General features: G+C 38.5%; 1 protein-coding gene and 1 pseudogene across 1 annotated transcript in view; one reads left to right on the top strand and one right to left on the bottom strand.

Moving 5' to 3' along the window:
* SGCZ (sarcoglycan zeta) overlaps window positions 1-20,729 on the top strand; it is a 741,877-nt gene that overhangs the window by 545,162 nt on the left and 175,986 nt on the right. The gene's annotated exons all lie outside the window — the stretch shown is intronic.
* LOC126066162 (uncharacterized) lies at window positions 2,367-2,467 on the bottom strand (annotated as a pseudogene).

Raw genomic sequence — 20,729 nt, 5'->3', positions numbered from 1 at the left:
CAGGTGGGTTGAGACCCATTGATGCAACTAGATGGCCGCTTGTTAGCATTTAAGACCCCAGGTGCCACATTTCAAAGTGGGATGCAGAATGTTTTCATAATAGTATTATTTTGCCAATTGACCTAGAAGTTCCCTTAAGGCATAGTCCCCAACCCCCGCCCTTGCTCCGCTGACCTTTAAAGCATTCTCAGCTGAGTTCTTTAACCACTGTACCACCAGGGCTCCGTATATATATGGTGAATAAGGAAGACCAAAGAACTGATGCCTTTGAGTTGTGATATTGGTGAAGAATATTCAATACACCATAGACTGCCGAAAGAAGGAACAAATCTGTCTCGGAAGAAGTACAGCCAGAATGCTCCTTAGAAGCAAGGATGGTGAGACTGCGTCTCACACAATTTGAACATGTTATCAAGAGGGACCCGGCCCTGGAGAAAGACATTATGCTTCTTAAAGTGGAGGGTCAACGAAAAAGGAAGACCCTCAACAGATAGATTGACACAGTGGCTGCAACAATGGGCTCAAGCATAGCAATGATTGAGAGAAGGCATAGGACCAGGCAGTGTTTTCTTCTGTTGTACATAGGGTCCTTATGAGACCTAACCAACTCAATGGCACCTAACAACAACAACAATAACATGTATTTATGTATGTATGTATATATATACATATATATACATATATATGTATATATATACATAAATATATATAAAATATGGATTTTTAATGTAGAAGTCCCTGGGTGTTGACAATTGGTAAGTGCTCAGCTACTAGCTGAAAAATTCACAATCCAAACCAGCCTAGAAATGCCTTGGAAAAAATGCCTGGCACATCTGCTTCCTAAAGGTCACAGCTGTGAAAACCTTATGGAGCAGTTCTACTCTGCAACACATAGCATCACCATGAGTCAGAATTGATTCAGTGTCAACTGGTATTACCTTAATGGACTTTTCCACAAGCATCTTTATTCATTTATTAATATAATTTAAATATGTTCATGTAAATAAATCAAATTTGTAAACTGTGGCTTAAAATTTCATAATCAGTTATACCACATTTATTTATCCACGTCTCTGTAGCTGTATATTAGGGTTGTTTCTGTTTTCTTCAAATTGCAAACCATTTTTCGAGCACCTTCTGGGGCATACCTACACGTGACCTGCCTGTGTTTTTCTAGAAATTTCTCTGAAATAAGATAGACTTATTTTCACTGTTGATAGATGCAACCAACTTGCTTTCCTGACAGACTATTCCAAATATAACCCTACCCACAGTGTGAGAACTTTCCTCCCGAAACTCAAGAACACTTGATAATAACAGACTTTAAACTGTTTGCCAATCTGGTGGACAAAAAAGTACTTTTAGCTCATTACTTTGAAATTTTTCATCTCCTCAGTAACAGAGGGATCGTACCTGCTGTAGGTTAAATTTTCTCCCCTTAAAAGTTATGTTGAGGTCCTAACACCCGGTACCTGTTAATGTTACATTGTTTGGAAATAGTGTCTTTGCAGATGGATTCAATTAACATAAGGTAATACTGGAATAGAGTGGGCCCTAATCCAATATGATTAGTGTCCTCATGTGAAGAGAAGAAACACAAAGCCAGACAGATGCAGGGGAAGATGGCCTTGTGTAGACACAGAAGAAGATGGCCCTGTGAAGACAGACACAGAGGAAGACGGCCCTGTGAGGACAGACACAGAGAAAGACGGCCACGTGAGGACAGACACAGAGGGAGACGGCCGTGTGAAGACAGGCACAGAGGAAGACGGCCACATGAGGACAGACACAGAGGAAGACGGCTGTGTGAGGAGACACAGAGGAAGATGGCTGCGTGAAGACAGCGGCAAAAATTGGAATTTTGCTGCCACGAGCCAAAGAACGCCTGGGTTACCAGAAGGAGGAGGTTGTCCGGAAGGTTCTTCCCCTAGAGACTGGAGGAAGTATGGCCTGTTGTCACCTTGATTTTGGACTTACAGCTTCTAGAACAGTAAGGGAATATATTTCTTTTGTTTTAAACAACCCAGTTTGTGGTAACTTGTACCAGCACCCATAGGAGACCAGTGCAGTATTATGTCTAGTTTATTGTCCATTTTTATTTCTGCTCCTTTGGGTCGTCTGTTTATGTTCTTTTTCTCTTCTTATTATTTTTACATGCTTCCACCATTGTGTCTGGCCTGTACAGTGAGACAAAATTTCAAAGTACTTTGTTTTATTCTGGAAACCCTATGGGGCACTTCTACTCTGTCCTATAGGGTTGCTATGAGTTGGAATTGTCTCTTCTTAGCTTTAGAGTAATTGTTGACTTTTTGTCTCATATAAATAGTTTTTTAATGGAGGACTATATTCACGGAAAATATCCTTAAAAAAATATGGAACGTTTCACGAATTTGCATGTCATCCTTGTGCAGGGGCCTTGCTAATCTTCTCTGTACCATTCTAATTTTAGTATTTATTTCTAAAATAATAAGACAACCAATGGGGACTTAATTTTATTATTATTGACTAACCTCATAACCTATTTAATAGCAATAAATTTAATTTGAGCAGATTTCAAGTGTCATTTTCTCTCTCATGCTAGTCGTATACATGCAAGGCACATGGATGTCTTCTCAGTTGTTTGAAAAGATTCACTAGTAAACAAAATTATTTGCCTATATTTGATTTAAAGTGAGGACCTCAGAGGGACAGTTCAAAACACTGTTATTCATTAACTAAACATGATTGGCAGAAATGATTTTTACAAGCAAGTTCTGAGATAATGTCAGTTACTTTCTCTTTGATCCTCCTCTTCCTCTCTTACCCTTTACATAGTTAAAATTCTCCAGGTTTAATGAAATAGACAACATATAAAGTCTTTTTAAATTGTTTTAGAAAAAGTTTTAAAAACATAATAATGTCACAACTCAAAATGACTACTTTTCAGTCACAATAAGTTTGAGATAAAATTAACAAGTTGAACTTTGAGTCGTTTCTAAATGTATTTTAAGGAATTTGTATATTTTAAAATGAATATGCTAGTTTTGTTATTCTACATCACAGTTTATTAACAGGAAAAAAATGTAAGTAAATGTCAGTGGCAAGAAATTGATTGAAAAAATATATATATATATATTTCCCCAGGGAACAATATAATGAGAAGTTGAATGCAATTAGCTTGTCACTAATTTCTTGGAAACCCTGGTGGCATAGCAGCTAAGAGCTACGGCTGCTAACCAAAAGGTTGGCAGTTTGAATCCACCAGGTGCTCCTTGGAAACCCTATGGGGTAGCTGTACTCTGTCCTCTAGGGTTGCTATGAGTTGGAATCGACTCAGTGACAACGGGTTTGCTTTTTGTTTGTTTTAATCTATAATTAAGCAGATGAGTTTAGGCTTGCACTCCAGAACCTCATATACTAGAGGATTATTATTTACTCACTTCCTCAATGATAGACTTCAGAATTCCAAAGGAACCAAGCTGCCAACTGGCAGTGAGAAATCTGTGGTTTTCTGGATGTTGGATGGTTGGATGGTTGGATGGATGGATGGATGGGTGGATGGGTGGATGGATGGATGGGTGGATGGATGGACGCGAGACAGATAAGTAGGTAGATTGACTGAAGCATTTTGTAAAATAGCATGTATTAGATAAGTTTCCCCCCAGAGGAAAATTTCTTCGATTCTTTGTTAGAGTAATCAGCATTACATTCTTTATTAAGAAGTTGTAGGTGAGCAAACTCATCTTACAATATATTTGATTTTCCAGAGAGTGTGGTCATACAAGTATGCTATTAGAAATTAAAAAAATAAAATAAAAATAGTGCTGACATTTTAAAATTCTAGTAAAAAACAGTGTTCTAAAAACTATCATGTTCTTACAAGAAAAATGTTGGAAAACATAAAATACACTTTCACAAAGTGGGTGAAAGGAACTCAGAATGACACGGGAGGCACGGATTTCTTCCAAAAAGGATTTTTGTTTGTAAATAGAAAAGAAGCAGCAAGATTTCTGTTTATTCTCTAGGAGAATACATGCCAGACACTTAGAGAAATTGTCAGGACTCAAAAAAAAAAAAAGTTAATACCCCTGAAAAATGAACTTTATTCTCAGTATAAGTTGAATAAATTTTAATAAAAAAAAATACTTTCATTAAAGAATATACAATGCCGATTTACACTACCATCTACTTATATTTTACGACCAGTCATTATCCCAAATAACTCTAACAATACACCTGCGCTGTAGACCTTATCCATATTTTACAAATGTGAAAACTGAGGCTAAACAACTTGCTCATATTCATATAAACACTAATTTGTGGATTTGGAATATCATTCTAGCTTTATCTAATTAAGAGGAGAATCCTTAGCTTTTATACACATTCCCAAGATAAAACTAAAAATCAAAAGAGACTCTGTCCATAATCTGAAAGATATTTGAACAAGCCAGTAAATCAAATTGAAAAGAATAACAGAGCATAGTTTATTGTCTATATTATTCCATGAGTATTCTGACTTTCTTGGTGAAAAAGTAACCTAAAATCCTTTGTGTTACAATCTTTTTATTTTCCTTGTGGTTGTTAACATGAAATCCTATTCTATCCGGCTTTTGCCATCATTTCCCATATAATCATGCATGCGTTCATAAGCCTCCTTGTTCCAGAAAGGTGCTGAAATACCCTGTAAAATTATATTGTTGCTGCTGTTGTTAGGTGCCATCGAGTCGGTTCCAACTCTTAGCGACCCTATGCACAACAGAACGAGACACTGCCCGGTCCTGCGCCATCCTTACAATCGTTGTTATGCTTGAGCTCATTGTTGCAGCCACTGTGTCAATCCACCTCATTGAGGGTCTTCCTCTTTTCCACTGACCCTGTACTCTGCCAAGCATGATGTCCCTCTCCAGGGACTGATCCCTCCTGACTACATGTCCAAAGTATGAAAGACACAGTCTCACCATCCTTGCCTCTAAGGAGCATTCTGGCAGTACTTCTTCCAAGACAGATTTGTTTGTTCTTTTGGCAGTTCATGGTATATTCAATATTATCTGCCAACACCACAATTCAAAGGTGTCAACTCTTCTTCGGTCCTACTTATTCATTGCCCAGCTTTCACATGCATATGATGCAATTGAAAATACCACGGCTTGGGTCAGGCGCACCTTAGTCTTCAGGGTGACATCTTTGCTCTTCAACATTTTGAAGAGGTCCTTTGCAACAGATTTATCCAATGCAATGCATCTTTTGATTTCTTGACTACTGCTTCCATGGCTGTTGATTGTGGATCCAAGTAAAATGAAATCCTTGACAACTTCAATCTTTTCTCCGTTTATCATGATGTTGCTCATTAGTCCAGTTGTGAGGATTTTTGTTTTCTTTATGTTGAGGTGTAATCCATACTGAAGGCTGTGGTCTTTGATCTTCAAGTAAGCGCTTTAAGTCCTTTTCACTTTCAGCAAGCAAGGTTGTTTCATCTGCATAATGCAGGTTGTTAATGAGTCTTCCTCCAATCCTGATGCCCCATTCTTTTTCTTATAGTCCAGCTTCTCGGATTATTTGTTCAGCATACAGATTAAATAGGTATGGTGAAAGAATACAACCCTGATGCACACCTGTCCTGACTTTAAACCAATCAGTATCCCCTCCTTCCGTCCGAACAACTGCCTCTTGATCTATGTAAAGGTTTCTTATGAGCACAATTAAGTGTTCTGGAATTCCCATTCTTCGCAGTGTTATCCATAGCCTGTTATGATCCACACAGTCGAATGCCTTTGCATAGTCAATAAAACACAGGTAAACATCCTTCTGGTATTCTCTGCTTTCAGCCAGGATTCATCTGACATCCGCAATGATATCCCTGGTTCCATGTCCTCTTCTGAAACCGGCCTGAATTTCTGGCAGTTCCCCGTCAATATACTGCTGCAGCCGTTTTTGAATGATTTTCAGCAAAGTTTTGCTTGCATGTGATATTAATGATATTGTTCTATAATTTCCACATTTGGTTGGATCACCTTTCTCAGGAATAGGCATATATATGGATCACTTCTAGTCAGTTGGCCAGGAAGCTGTCTTCCATATTTCTTGGCATAGACGAGTGAGCACCTCCAGCTCTGCATCTGTTTGTTGAAACATCTCAATTGATATTCCATCAATTCTTGGAGCCTTGTTTTTCGCCAATGTCTTCAGAGCAGCTTGGACTTCTTCCTTCTGTTCCATCAGTTCCTGATCATATGCCACCTCTTAAAATGGTTGAATATCGACTAATTCTTTTGGTATAATGATTCTGTGTATTCCTTCCATCTTCTTTTGATGCCTCCTGTGTTGTTTAATATTTTCCCCATGGAATCCTTCACTATTGCAACTCAAGGCTTGAATTTTTTCTTTAGTTCTTTCAGCTTGAGAAACGCCAAGCGTGTTCTTACCTTTTGGTTTTCCATTTCCAGCTCTTTGCACATGTCATTATAATACTTTACTTTGTCTTCTCGAGAGGCCCTTTGAAATCTTCTGTTCAGTTCTTTTACTTCATCAATTCTTCCTTTTGCTTTAGCTGCTCAACGCTCAAAAGCAAGTTTTAGAGTCTCCTCTGACATCCATCTTGGTCTTTTCTTTCTTTCCTGTCTTTTCAGTGACCTCTTGCTTTCTTCATGGATGACGTCCTTGATGTCATTCCACAACTCGTCTGGTCTTCAGTCACTAGTGTTCAATGCATCAAATCTATTTTTGAGATGGTCTCTAAATTCAGGTGGGATATACTCAAGGTCATATTTTGGCTCTCGTGGACTTGCTCTGATTTTCTTCAGTTTCAGCTTGAACTTGCATATGAGCAATTGATGGTCTGTTCCACAGTTGGCCCCTGGCCTTGTTCTGACTGATGATATTGAGCTTTTCCATTGTCTCTTTCCCCAGATGTAGTCAATTTGATTTCTGTGTGTTCTACCTGGCGAGGTCTATGTGTATAATAAATAGTCGCCGTTTATGTTGGTGAAAGAAGGTATTTGCAATGAAGAATTCGTTGGTCTTGCAAAATTCTATCATCTGATCTCCAGCATTGTTTCTATCACCAAGGCCATATTTTCCAACTACTGATCCTTCTTCTTTGTTTCCATCTTTCACATTCCAATCGCCAGTAATTATCAGTGCATCTTGATTGCATGTTTGATCAATTTCAGACTGTAGCAGCTGATAAAAATCTTCTATTTCTTCATCTTTGGCCCTAGTGGTTGGTGCATAACATTGAATGATAGTCATATTAACTGGTCTTCTTTGTAGGCGCATGGATATTATCCTATCACTGACAGCGCTATACTTCAGGATAGATCTTGAAATGTTCTTTTTGACAATGAATGCAACACCATTCCTCTTCGAGTTGTCATTCCCAGCATAGTAGACTATGTGATTGTCCAATTCAAAATGGCCAATACCAGTCCATTTCAGCTCACTAGTGCCTAGGATATTGATGTTTATGCATTCCATTTCATTTTTGACTATTTCCAATTTTCCTATATTCATACTTTGTACATTCCATGTTCTGATTATTAATGGATGTTTGCAGCTGTTTCTTCTCATTTTGAGTCATAGCACATCAGCAGATGAAGGTCCCAAAAGCTTTACTCCATCCACGTCATTAAGGTCGACTCTACTTTGAGAAGACAGCTCTTCCCCGGTCATCTTTTGAGTGCCTTCCAACCTGGGGGGCTTATCTTCCAGCACTATATCAGACAATGTTCTGCTGCTATTCATAAGGCTTTCACTGGCTAACGCTTTGCAGAAGTAGACTGCCGGGTCCTTCTTCCTAGTCTGTCTTAGTCTGGAACCTCAGCTGAACCCTGTCCTCCATGGGTGACCCTGCTGGTATCTCAATACTGGTGGCATAGCTTCCAGCATCACAGCAACACACAAGCCCCCACAGTGCGACAAACTGACAGACACGTGGTGAGTAAAATTGTATAGCAAGATTAAATTAAAGTTTAAAATTGACAGTGAAGCAATTACATCTGTGAGAAAATAAGGGTAAGAGAAGATGAAGACAAGACTCAGGTTGATGATCAAACTGTGAGCAGAAAAATCCTATGCATGCTCAAAAATAAAAAAAAAAAAAAACCAAATTTGTTGCCATTGAGTTGATTCCGACTCATAGTGACCCTAAAGGACAAAGTAGAACTGCCCCTTAGGGTTTCCAAGGAGTGCCTCGTGGATTCAAACTGCTGACTTTTGGTTAGCAGCCGTAGCTCTTAACCCTGTGCCACCAGGGTTTACTATGCATGCTAAAAAAAAAAAAAAAAAATGCTAGAGTAGGTCAAAAACATTAAGATTCTAACAGCCAACACAAAGAAGGAAACCCGGCCATGTACACACACCACACTGTTCATGAAGACTTGGGCATTGTTGTCCATCAGGCAGTTGCTCAGATTAAGTTCAAATATGAAATTACAGCAAGGCCTGATTTCCCATACTAGTAAGAACATAATTGTCTTATAGATGGTTAGGAAAACCTGGTGGCGTAGTGGTTAAGAGCTATGGCTGCTAACAAAAAGGTCAGCAGTTCGAATCCACCAGGCTCTCCTTGGAAACTTTATGGGTCAATTCTACTCTGTCCTATAGAGTCGCTATGAGTCGGCATCGACTTGATGGCAATGGGTTTGGTTTTTGGGTTTTTATAGATGGTTAATTGGAGTCCTGATGACGTAGAGGTTAAGAGATATGGCTGCTAACCAAAAGATTGGCAGTTTGAACCCACCAGTTGCTCCTCGGAAACCCTATGGGGCAGTTCTACTCTGTTCTGTAGGGTTGCTAGGAGTCGGAATCAACTTGACAGCAATGGGTTTATTTTTTGTTTTTGTTTTTTGTAGAGCTAATACTTTTATTTTGATAGCCAGACTTGCTAGGTTTCAGAGTAATAGCTAGGTGTGAAAATTAAGAAGCGGGAAAGTGATATATACCTAAATTAAAGGCCAGTAGAAAAATATTATGGCAGTGTGACTAGGCAGAGTCAAGGTTAATAGCAGAAGGTAATTGAGAGGTCTGACCCTACACACACATACAAATTAGCAATGAGAACCTCAGGTTTTATGTGATACAGAAGAGCCCTCCAAAATATTAGCAGGGGATATTTTTAAAGCAGCTGTAACCATATGACCCAACTTAATCATTAAAAATTTCAGTAAAAGACCTTTAAGCTGTGCGACAATTAAAAATGTAAATTCTCGTATGCTCTTGCCTAAGGTCATGTCTCCCGGGAAGTAGACTGTGAGATGGAGATTTTTGAGTTTGAGATTATAGGAGCGTGCCTTCAAGATAGTACCTGTGGGTGAATGGAAAAAATAGGGAGGGACACAGGGAGGAGTTGCATTGTCCTGAAGTTGTAACAAAGTCCTTGGCTCTCCTACATGGAGCCCTGGAGCAGGGATGTTAGAGTGTCACTCCTTGAAGCCACAGGGCCAGGACTTTATTTCCTGACATGTAGCAGTCCCTGGGTGTGCATTAGCCAGAGGAATGGAGCATGCCATACTCAGCTTCAGTTTCAGACAATTCCTGGAGAGTCAGCAGTCACCAACACTCCAGCAATGAGGGCAATAACTGCTTCAATTTCAAAGAGATAATCTGCATAACATACACAGTATTCACTATAACTCACTTTTAAAGTCATTGAAAAAGTGTGTTGGGTTAAAAAAATGGAAATTAATTAGTTTACTATTTAGGGTGGTTGATTATTAAGCTAGTTAAGCAATTAGAATAGTTTACAAAAAAGATAACTTTTGTTCTGGAAGAATTCTCTAAATTTCTTCTGTTGGTCAGCATTCATAAGGTGATGTCTTACAAAGCTATCCGTGGTGTATAGTCATTAATTACACTGTTAGGTTGGCACAATAAAATGTTAATTTTTCCATTCCCTAGAGATGGGCAGAGAAAAGGAATATGCAACCCTTTGGACTAAATGGAGTTTCATTAACAAAAAAGATTAAAATATACTGGTCTGCATCTCTGTTCAGGCCTGGTGAAAGAATAAGACGGCGGCGGGGGGGCGGGGGGAGTCCTCTGAGTCTAATACCTAGAAATAAATCAAGTATAAAAAGAAAAAAAAAATTGACTGCATCACAAGTAAGGAAAGAAAGTCTCCAATATAAAAAAAGGAATTAACTGGAAACCAGAGCCAGAAGCCCTTGCGCTGCCTCCGTGGTGGTGTAATACCCATCGGGTGACGGAGGAAAGGCTGTGGGTCTCCATGAAGCGGGAGAATAACGCAGACATCCCTGCATGAAGTAAGAGCCCTCAGAGGGCTACATGTCTAAGTGAAAAATATGAACCAGGAAAAAGAAATCCACAAACCAGTTCAAGGGGACCACAAAGAAGCTTGATGCATATCTGCCTGGATAAAGAAAAGTATAAAACCCAAATCATTGCTGTGGAGCCTGTTCCAACTCATAGTGACCCTATAGGACAGAGTAGAAATGCCCCATAGAGTTCCAAGGCTATAATCTTTACTGAAGCAGAGTGCCACGTCTTCTGTGGAGTGGCTGGTGGGTTTGAACTGTAAACCTTTTAGTTAGCAGCTGAGTGCTTAACCATTGTGCCAACAGGGCTCCTAAAGAAAAGTATAAAACCTCTGGGACTCAATTGGGGTTTTCGGTTTCCATATTAGAGTACCCACCATAGACTCCCAGCTCACTCTTACTCACCGTCCTCACCGCACACATCCAGGAAACTCAAGCAGAGACATTTCCTTGGACCAGCTGCAATTTGGTACGTAGTCCTGCCTTCAAAATAGAGCTGATTTCCAGGGCTCTAGCATTATTTGTGGGTCTTAGTTTCATCTCCCTGCCTCACTCAGGCCACAGCCATGCCTCCTGGACCTGAATTCACTAGAGCTATTTTCTGTAAGGCCTATAATGGGGTCCACTGTTCATCCCTTCATCGCCCCAAGACCAATTCGTCCTGAGCTCCTGAGCTCCCTGCTCTGTGTTAGGTTCCCTGTTTTTTTTTTTTTTTTTTTTTAACACTTTTGCCTTTCTTTTAAGGTAAGCTCTGTAGTCATTTTGGCCTTATCTATTCACCCAATGGAACCCTGGTGGAGTGGTGGTTAAGAGCTCAAGCTGCTAACCAAAATGTCAGCAGTTCGAATTTATCAGCCAATCTTTGGAAACCCTATGGGGCAGTTCTACTCTGTCTTATAGAGTTGCTATGAGTAGGAATTGTCTGGACAGCAAAGGGTTTGGTTTTGGTTTCATTTAGCCAACAAATCTAAGTACATATGGTTGGTGGTGAAAAGGGATGGATATAATCTCTGCCCATGATGTAGCCAGAATCAGAAGATCAGAAGTTTATTGGTCGTTTTCCAAATATTACAAAAAAAAAAAAAAACTGTGCAATTTTCTGATTTGCCTTTTGGAGTATCAGCATTACTACTCTCTTCCTCACATTACATGATGAAGAATAACCTAAGTGAAAGTTGATAGATTCAAGAACATTCTTAATTAATATCTCCCTACAGGCTGGGGAAAAAAAAAAAATTTTTTTTTTTTTTTTTTACAGGCTGTTTTTTTGTGAGGCTGTGCAGGGCATCCACCCAGTTCTGTTTTCCACCTTCCAGGAGCTCTGCTCATTTTTTCAGTTGACTCTCAAAATCACTATTTGAAAGTAGTTGAGAATTTCTTCCACCATTAGTGTTCAGTTGAAAAGGCATTATCTCTAAGTGATTTTCTTTGCAATACACTGGCCAGAGAATTTTTTTTTTTTAATTTTGCCTTTGTTGTTTTGTTGTTGCTTCTGCCTTGTCTACATTGGCAGGTTTATCTCAAAGTTTTGAAAATCCTGACAGAAATTAACACTTAAGTGTGATGAATCTTATCAACTCTAGTTCTTCTGGGGGTATTTTTTGTAATATAATTGTAATAGTGATCTCGAGCTAGGTTTAAAGTACTTGTTTTTTTTTTTGAACTTCACTGAATTTTTAACAATGGAATATCAACAAATTTTAGACTTTAAAAATACTCCTGTGTGTGAAAAATAGCTTTGATTTTATTATTATCGAATCCATCAGCCACTCCTTGGAAACCTTGTGGGGAAGTTCTACTCTGTCCTATAGGACTGCTATGAGTTAGAATCAACTGGGTGGCAAAGGGTTTGGTTTTGGTAGGTGGTTAGTAGAGGTAAAGAGCTTGAAGAAGCACCTACATTACAGGATAAAGTAAAATCAAGATTCAAAAGCAGGGGTAAAAAAGTGCAGAGTAGGGCAACAATTTCTGAAGCATCAGCCTAAGGCCAGAGAAGTTTAGTGAGTTACTTTTCTAAAGAAATCTAGCTCCCTAAAATATGTGCTTCCTTCTCAAAAATTAAGAGAATACATGCAATAAATATTTCTCTTTAAGATAGAATATAGTTACAAATAGCATGGTATTTATTAGCTTAAATATATTCTTCAAACCAGTACTTTTGTTAGACTAATATTCTCATCTTTAAAAAAGATTTTTTTCAAAGCAAATTTACTAATATTCTTCAGAATAAAAAAAAAGTCCCATTGATCATAATTTAAAATGACACACTATTATTGACTTGGAGCCCTGATCGGTTAAGAGCTTGCCTGAGAACCAAAAGGTTGGTAGTTTGAATCCACCAGCTGCTCCTTGGAAAACCCTATGGGGCAGTTACACTCTGTCCTATAGGTTCTCTAAGAGTCAGAATCGACTCAACGGCAATGGATTTGTTTGTTCATTTGTTTTCTAATTGACTTGGGATCAATGAATTTTAAACAGACTTTAAATATTGTCTGGGGAAACTTTCTATCTACTCACATAACTCTAGACTTATTTTATTTTTGTTGTATTCTCCAGAATCCACCCAGGAGTGAATTACAAACCTACCAAATTTGATTTAAAAATTTTCCTAAGTTTCACCTACTCTGGAGGATGCTGACCTGTCTCATCAAGTTTCTCCATTATGGCAATCCAAAGTGAATTTCTTACATGATATGTAGAATATTTTTTAAATCTAAAAATATACTCTACCCAACTTGTTAACAGCCATGATAGTTATTTCATCTATTCATCTAATCCCAGAGCAAAACCTTAATTTTATTTATTATACATATATAAAATAACTATTTTATAAAGCATCTCTACTTGGATTGGTCAAATAGAAAATTAAAAGCCTGGGAGGAAAAAAATGAAATATAGAGACCAAGTTATTTTTATGACTAAACATAAAACCTAAACTTGGTAAACGAAAAGACTAGGAAAAATGTAGTAACTACTCAAATATTAATATGAGACAGGAAAAAGCACACCAATTCCCTGAAGAACACAAATTTTTTCCTATTACTAAGTTCCTAAAAAAAGAAAGAAAAACCTCACATATGGAGAACAATGAGCAATATAGTGGAAAATACTCTCAACAAAAGTTTTATAGTCATTTAAGAAGAACTTGAATGGCTGATTACTGTTGGAACCCTCACTAAGAGCTTAGGCTTTGGATTGAAGTTCGCTTCAGTGCAAGAATTCCACCAGAGGACAAACTCATATTATCTCACTATGGGGTCTTTCTGCTGCCAGACTCTACCAAGTGCTAGAATGTAGACTTCTAAAGAAATGGGTCATTTTCCTCTTAAACTATGTTTCTTAAAAGAGGATCCCTGGTGGCACAATTATTTGAACCCACCAGCCGCTCCACTGAAGAAAGATGTGGCCGTCGACTTCCATAAAAACTATAGTCTTGGAAACCCTATGGAGAAGTTCTCCTTTGTCATACTGGGTCCCTATGGGTTGGAATCAATTTGCTGGCAACGGGTTTGGTTTTGGGGTTCTTAAAAGAATGTAATCTCTCTCAGGTGGAACACTGACAGGAAAATAGAGCCTCTGGGAAGGAACTAGGGCTAATATTCTGTACAGTGGATTAAGGACAGCTGCATTAGTTTTGTTGAGCAGATGGTAGGTAAGCATTTTATTATGAAAATTGAGGAACTTAACCTAATGGAAAACTTATTTAAATATGTTAGCAAAAACTCTTGTCCTCAACAAAAACTTTTGATGGGAATGTTTACAAAATGAAAGGCGAATGAAAAAGGAAGCAACTTAAATGTTTCCACATTCTTCTTAGTTAAAATATATATATATATATATATGCATTATATACTATATATAATATATATATACATACTGTTTTTGGAGCCCTGATGGCACAGTGATTAAGAGCTTGGCTGCCAACCAAAAGGTCAACAGTTTGACTCCAGGAGGAGTTCCTTAGAAAACCTATGGGGCACTTCTACTCTGTTCTATAGGGTCAGTATGAGTCTGAATTGAATCAACGGTAAAGGGTATACTTATTGTTTTAACTTTTGTTCTTATGAATATGCATATGTATATTCATATGTATATGCATATATAAAACAGAAGAGGATAAAAGGTTATTTTTCCTTAATTCATTAACCACCTATATTACTAAATATATTAATGTGTGGTCAGTATTGTATCTCACGTGTAAACTTAAATTAATCTTACCTTATAATCCAGAACTGCTTGAAGACAACTTCCCATATGATATATTTTATACAGAGATAAATGACAGCTTTATTTTTACATGCGCTTTCGATGGCACTGGGTTCTGGGTTTGGTTTTGAAATATGCCTATTTTAAAAAAATGTTTCATGCAAAATAAATTATATAACTGTAGGCCTTAAAATTGTCAATGTATTAACCCAGATAGTTTTTTTTTTTTACAGTTTTTTTGACCTTAGAATTTTTCTAAATCATCCAACTCAAATGAAAAAAATACAAATTCAGTGAAACTTTCTTTGTTTGTTTGTTTTCCTGAATTACACATAATGTTTATTTCCTAATTTAAATGTTTTTCAGTCTCAAAGATACCAAAAATTCTGTAGTAGAAGTTTTATGTCACTATTCAACAATATGTAGGACAAAGTAGGTAGTTTTCCTGGGGTTCTTGATAAACTTGAGAACAATATACCTGGAATGTATATGTATATACACTTCGTTAAAGTGGGATCTGAGTTTTACTGCACTTGGTGTCTTAGCTGATGGCTTGATTAGTTTTGATGATACGAATTGCCTTGAGATAATCTTTAAACCTTATACCTCGAACCAAAACTTTTCCCATAAGTCCACTTTGAACCAAACAACAGTTACCTTACTTAGTAAAGTATGTCTGCCTTGAGCTTTATGCTCTTTCAAAGTTTTATCTATGTGAGAGCAAGCTGACAACAGCATCGCAAATGGTCAGATGAGAAGCTTAGGGGGCAGTGCCTACACCTTCGGTGGCAGAATAATTTGAAAAGAGATAGAATGCTTACAAAACTCAGAGAATGTGAACGATGTCAATCAACGCATAGGTAGAATTTGCTGAAATTGTATATCCTTTGCTGTGCATCTTTCACAAAAAATTAAAATAACATTATTGACATTGTTTTAAAAACTGGTGCAGGCTCTTGAAGGAGATGTGAATGGTGCTGTGACTCAGAGAAAGGAGAGTCACAAGCTTGTCTGTGAAGAAGCCTTCATTATATGTTTAAATTACTATCCAAAGGTGGGGAACTAGATATTCAAATGAAGGAAGAAGAGGGATGGAGAGAGGGGAAAATGTTTGGAAAATTCCTATCACAAGAGCTCGATTGAACTAGAAGAATGTTAGCCCAATACTGGATGAGGTCACCAAGAAGTATGAGCCAGTAAACTCAGCAATCTCTTAGAATGGATGCAATTGTTCTCATACAAAATAAGTAAATAGGAAAAAAGAAAGTATTTGTGACATAAATTTTAAGGAAGTGTTATGGAAAAATCAGTCTGATAAGGTAGTCAAGTTCCTGGGCCACTGGGACAACTAGAAATTGGAATGCATTGCCAATGACAACTAGCCTCCTTCTTACCGCTTCCCTGGCCTCTTTAGTAGTCTTATTCTCCATCACTGCAAACTGTCTTCTCTACATGACTTAACCCTTTTCATTGCCAATGGCATAAACAGAGTAAAAAAAGAAAAAAAAAAAAAAAAAAAAACACATTGCCATAGAGTCTATACCAACGGATAGTGACCCTATGGGACAGAGTAGAACTGCCCCATATGGTTTCGGAAGAATGCCTGGTGGCTTCCAACTGCCAACCTTTTGGTTAAGCAGCCAGAGGAAACTCTTAAAAACTATGCCACCAAGGTTTCCAAACAGGATATTAGCCACTTTTCATGCCTTTAAACCTCAGAAGTAAGGCATTATCCCTTCTAATGCATTTAGTGTCAAGGTGAGTCCCTTTTGTAATGTGTGAAGCTCAGCAGACCAGTTGGAGCCTCATTGTTGTGTAGGCTGAGCGTTCAATTATTCCTGGATATGTTAGTTTTACAAACTTTTGCCTTTTTTTTTTTCACTTTATTTCTGTGAGATAAGGCTTACAAGCATAATTATGGCTTTCCTGTGTGATAGGGAGCCCTGATGGGCTTGTTTGGGTTGTCTGTGTCATATTTAGAAAACTAGAGGTCCCCCATGTAACCCAATGGAAAAAAAAAACGAAACCAAACCCACTGCCGTCGAGTCGATTCTGACTCATAGCAACCCTGTAGGACAGAGTAGAACTGCCCGATAGAGTTTCCAAGGAGCGCCTGGCGGATTCGAACTGCCGACCTCTTGGTCAGCAGCCGTAGCACTTAACCACTATGCCACCAGGGTTTCCACCCAATGGAAAGGCACCTGCAATAAATAATTTCTGTAGTTCTCATGGAAACCCTGGTGGCCTGGTAGTAAAGAGTTAGGCTGCTAACCAAAAGGTCAGTGGTTCTAATCCACTGGGCACTCCTTGGAAACGCTATGAGGCAGTTCTACTCTGTCCTAAAGGGTCACTATGAGTCGGAATCAACTGGACAGCAATGGGTTTGGTCTTTTGGCTTGGTAGTTCCCATTGGGAACAGATAGATGGTGCCACAGAGCCTCACTGGCGGATTGTATTGCCAGCTCATATTTCTCAAAATCCATATTACCAATCAAAAATTTTAATACACTCAATTTGTAAGCCTGCATTCCAATTCTGAAAACATATGCCTTAAAAAAGGAGAAAAAATAGTAACAAAAGGGTTAAATTATGCTAACAGCTCCCAGTTTTACATCCAAAGGGAGATTGTTTAATTGGTGGTGGTTTTCCTAATTTTGAGTTCAAGCTATACTAGGAAAAGCATCTCATTGACTTGGCCTGACTTTAGTTATTGACTCTTGCTTGAATCACCTGTGATCAGCTTGGAAAAACCAAGCAATAAAATGACAGTTTCTATGGGAACCATACTGTTGAGCAGTGGTTGGAGGAAAGGAGAGAAGACAGTTCCCACAAGAAGAACATCGTGACAAGGTGATGTCTGTCTTTGACTTTTGATGAACAAAAATACTTAGGATACTATTTGCTGCTTAATAAAGTAAAAGGGCAAAAAATAGAGAAAAAACTCACGTTACATGTTTCCCAAACAGTTGGTTTCTAGTATCTATAATAACACTTACATTAAAGATGTGGTGCTAGACTACACATTATAGAAAAAAAAAATCTTCAAACTATAAGGATGGACGTCTACATATGGATGTCTACAATATCCTTCAAGGAAACTTACAGGCTCTTTCAAGAGTCAAATGAGAGATGGCCCATTACATTTTGCATAAAGGCTCTCCTTGATGGTGGTGAAAGGATCTTCAGGCTTTAAAGCCCTAAGAGAGTTCTTTAGTCTAAGAGTCAAAATGTTACAGCTTTATAAACTTAATATAGACAGTACATGCCAAATAGTCATGGAAATGGTCAAGTTTTGTGAACCATAAAGCAACCCAAAGTCAGAATAGTTTTATCAAAAGCCCTGCTGCCAAGTCCCACAGAGAGAATCAGCTTGTTCATCTGTGTCTGCTTGGGGTTTCTGTCCTTTCTGTAGTGACATTCGCCTAATATTCCCTCAATTCCAGCCCAGTAGGATAGTTTTAAGATGAATAATCTTACCTACTCTTGCTGTCCAACTCACCTCTTCTAAATAAATACACACACCACACATATGCACATAAACACACATATACAAGCAATACTTTTTTTTTTTAGTGTGATGAGGGTTTCCAAAGCAGTTCATATGAAGAATGTGAAATGGTGACATTTTATTTCCAGAAAACGTATCTTTGGTATTACTTTAAAATCGTTTGGAACGGTATAAATATCCATACCATGTTCCGGAGCATTTGTTTTCAGAGAACCGTTTATAATTTTTCTGAACAAGAGTTTTGTCTTAACAGAACTTTCTTTTTCAGAATATATTGAGCCAATAGAGAAGTATGTGCTGGCAAATGAAGTCAGCATAAAGGAAAAAATTAAAGGAAAAAAAAAATAAAGACAAAAATATTACAAAAAAAGAAGGGCTCCAAAGTCACTCAGAAGTAATAATGAAAAATATTAGGACAGCCCGATGTGGTTACATAAAGACCCCCGGGAATGCAGTGGTTAAAGCGGTCGGCTGCTAACCAAAAGGTTGGTGGTTCCGACCCAGCCACTCTGTGGGAGAAAGGTGTGGCAGTCTGCTCCTGTAAAGACTGCAGCCTTGGAAACCCTTATGGAGCAGTTGTGCTCTGTCCTATGGTGTCTGTCCTATAGGTCGACTTGATAGCGGTGGGTTTGGTTGGTTGGTTGGTTGGTTGGTTGATGTGGTTATGTAATAAATGTACTTTCCTTTGAATATGCCTGTATTAGACTGGATTGTCAGCTAGACTAAGGGTGAGAGGACTTGGACCTCTGGCAAGTAGCTTACTAAAACTAGCTGGATAAAACTCAACCTCTTTTTTCTTGCCTTAAATGAGGGGGAAATGTATCTATTTCATAGGGTTTTTGTGATATATCATCGGCTCAGTATCCACTGATGTATCAGCTAAGACACAACGCGTAGTACCACAATTAGGGTGGACGCTAAAGATGTCCTCTTGTGTGCCTGGAAGAAATTCTTAGACAAAGCCTTACCTGGAGGCAGTACCTTAAAAGATGACCTTACCTTAAGGTCTTATTCTCCATTTATAGGTCCAGATAAGTGATTTTGTTCAAGACAAGAGGAACTCAGTCTTTTAGGGACTAATTCATGCTTATAGTAACAGACAAATATCATATGTAAAAAACAGAGCTGTAGGCACTCTCTCCCTTTCCTACTTCTTGACAATAAGAAGTTACACCCATGAGGTAGACCAGAATTCCAGGAGAGTTAACCATATTCTCCCCAGTACTTAACTGTATCTGGGAAGCCAAAATACAGATAGAATTTAGCATTGAGCACTATGCATAGTAAAGGGACCTTAGTGGTACAATGTTTAAGTGCTCGGTTGCTAACTGAAACATTAGCAGTTCAAACCCATCCAATGTCTCCAAAGGAGAAAAGATCAAGTGATCTGATCCCGTAAAGATTACAGCCTAGAAAGCCCTATGAGGCAGTTGTGCTTTGTCCTGTAGGGTCGCTATGAGTCGGAATCGGCTTGAGGGTACATAATAAAAAGACTACACATAGTAGAGGTGCAGCAGTAATTCAGTGATGGAAGTCCCCCCTTCCATGTGGGAGATCTGGGTTCATCCCTGGCCAATGTACTTCATGTACAGGCACCACCCATCTGTCAGGGGAGGCCTGCAGGTTACTGTGATGCTGAACAGGTTTCAGTGAAGTTCCAGGTTAAAATAGACTGGGAGAAAGGCGTGGTGATCTCCTTCTGAAAATCAGTCAGTGAAAATCCTATGGATCACAATGGTCAGATCTCAACTGATCATAGAGATGGTGCAGGACCCGAGAGCGTTTCACTCCATGATGCATGAGGTCCCCATGAGCTGGAGGTCCAACTCGAAGGCAGCTACCAAGACCACCACTAAGCATAGCAGGCTTTCAATAAATATTTGTGAGGTATGATGGCTTTTAACTCTTTAATCACTTCATGTGAGCCTCTATGCTAACCAGTACACCTCCTTTATAATAGCTCTTCCTTCAGAGTTTATGAAATATAAGTGATTGTATTAGTATTTCCACGGTATCCAAATGGGCGTTATTCCACTTGCTTAAAAAATTGAGTGAGACAGTTGGCAAGGTAAATGTGTTTCTTTACTCCAGGTTTCTCAGGGCGTTAATAAGCTAGTATAGGGCAATATATTATGCAGCGGTTTCCTAAATTTCTGTGATCACTGAACAGTTTTTTCACTGGATTTATTATAACTCAGGTTTCCTATTAAGCACATTTGGAAAAGACAGGCATGCTAACGGGGACAATTTAGGCTTTACACCCTTGTTAAGAACCAGTTGCTGCCAAGTCAGTTTCAGCTCCAGGCAACCCTGTGTGTGTCAGAGTAGAGCCGTGCTCCGTAGCGTTTTCTTAGCTATGATTTTTTTGGGAGCAGGTCTCCAGGGCTTCCTTCTGAAGTGCCTACAGAGGGGTTTGAACTGCCAACCTCTTAGTTAGTAGCCAATTACTTAATCACCTGTACCACATGGATGTTCCTTTACCACTCATTTACACGTGACAATGTTTTGGGTGTGTAGCATTTGTTCCTTCATTACTTACTGTTTTCCTGAAGTCAAAAGTCTCAGATTCTTTGCGGTTCTCTCCATTTCTCACCAAGAAATAGGACTTGATTTTTTTAGCATGCTTTTTTTTCTTTTTCTACAGTATTCTTCCATAGTAAGTCTCCAGTCCTGTTCTTAGGGTGTAATCTGAACTTCACATTAAGGCAGCACGTCATTGCTTCCTGCACATTTAAAGTCTCATTATGGAGAACTGTATTTACTAC

The sequence above is a fragment of the Elephas maximus genome, chromosome 22 (genome assembly GCF_024166365.1).
Source record: "Elephas maximus indicus isolate mEleMax1 chromosome 22, mEleMax1 primary haplotype, whole genome shotgun sequence".
In the NCBI taxonomy this organism is placed as follows: domain Eukaryota; kingdom Metazoa; phylum Chordata; class Mammalia; order Proboscidea; family Elephantidae; genus Elephas; species Elephas maximus.
Note: the sequence above shows the minus strand (reverse complement) of the source record. Positions and strands in the feature narration are given on the sequence as shown.